This window comes from Epinephelus moara, chromosome 4 (assembly GCF_006386435.1).
Source record: "Epinephelus moara isolate mb chromosome 4, YSFRI_EMoa_1.0, whole genome shotgun sequence".
NCBI lineage: Eukaryota > Metazoa > Chordata > Actinopteri > Perciformes > Serranidae > Epinephelus > Epinephelus moara.
In genome coordinates this window covers 44,859,734-44,861,443 of record NC_065509.1, presented here as the reverse complement: position 1 = coordinate 44,861,443, position 1,710 = coordinate 44,859,734, and positions in this window count along the sequence as shown.

Here is a 1,710-nt window from a genome sequence, read left to right as displayed (position 1 = left end):
TCATGGTTCCATATCCATGGTTCCATATTCATGGTTCCATATCCATGGTTCCATATCCATGGTTCCATATCATGGTTCCATATCCATGGTTCCATATTCATGGTTCCATATCCATGGTTCCATATTCATGGTTCCATATTCATGGTTCCATATCATGGTTCCATATCCATGGTTCCATATTCATGGTTCCATATTCATGGTCAAACGTCTGCCAGGTGTCTGATTCATTCCCATAAACACTTGGCTCACAGATCAGATCAGCGCTTTAAAAGCCCACCTGCTTTAATATGATGCAAACAGCTCCAACTGCAAATCTGTTTCCACAGACACACAGAGACACAGAGACACAGAGACACAGAGACACAGGACAGAGACACAGAGACACAGAGACACAGGACAGAGACACACAGAGACACAGGACAGAGACACAGAGACACAGAGACACAGGACAGAGACACAGAGACACAGAGACACAGGACAGAGACACAGAGACACAGAGACACAGAGACAAAGAGACACAGGACAGAGACACAGAGACAAAGAGACACAGAGACACAGGACAGAGACACACAGAGACACAGAGACACAGGACAGAAACACACAGAGACACAGAGACACAGGACAGAAACACACAGAGACACAGAGACACAGGACAGAGACACAGCAGCAGTGAGTGTCTGAATGACTCTGTTTGTACACAAGTGTAAAATATATGATTAATATGTTTCATGTCCTGCAGAGAATATTTATCCTGAACAACAAAGACACTGAAACGTCTTCGAGCTCCTCCTGATTTCTAAAATGAGGTTCATGTCTCGTTCAGAGGAGTCCAGCTCCCTGCAGCTCCTCCGTATTTCAGACATCAACATCAGCGCCTACAGGCCAGCGTGAAGCGTAATGAAGCAAACTCACTTCTTCTGTGTGTCATTTCACCTGATTTCTCACCTGCAGAGATGATGCGTCCCGCTGAGGACACACAGGAAACACCTTTTCCACGATTATCTTCATGACACTGAGGCTGAGGCTCAGACAGGTTCAACACTGCAGCAGCAGCAGCTCCATCAGCTGCAGACACCTGGACCTGTCCTATCGGGAGAGACCAGGGGCCTCATTTATAAAAGAGTGCTTAGGATTCATACTAAAAGTTGACGTGCGCCCAAAAGCTGAAAATGACGTGCACCAAAAAATAATCTGATTTATAAAACCGTGCACACGCACACTTGCACGCAATGTTCTCTTTATAAATCACAGACCTCCTGGAGTTGTGCGCACCCAGATCCGCCTCATATTCCGCCCTCTACACGCCCTAGTTCAACCATAAATGGTCATGCAAATCACCTCATGAATGCGATCTGCATATAAATAAGCCGGCATGCGAGTGTTCTCTCGTTGTGAGTCACGGCGACAGGTGTGAGAAACGAACCAAAAAACGGAATTTCTCCGAGACTGAGCTCGAGACCCTTTAACGGGAGGTGGAGGACTGAAGAAAGATTTTATTTGGTGGCCACAGCAGCGGGATCACTAATAAAAGAAAGCGAAAAAAGTGGCAACACATCAACGCTGCTGATGCTGTCAGCTGTGTCTGTGGGACTGCACGGACAGTTACAGAACAAAAAAAAAGTGGTCTGATCTAAAGGTAGACCAAATATTTCTACTCCTTTACCAACATGTAGTTAATGTGTTGCTTTTAAATTTGAGGATGTTTGACAT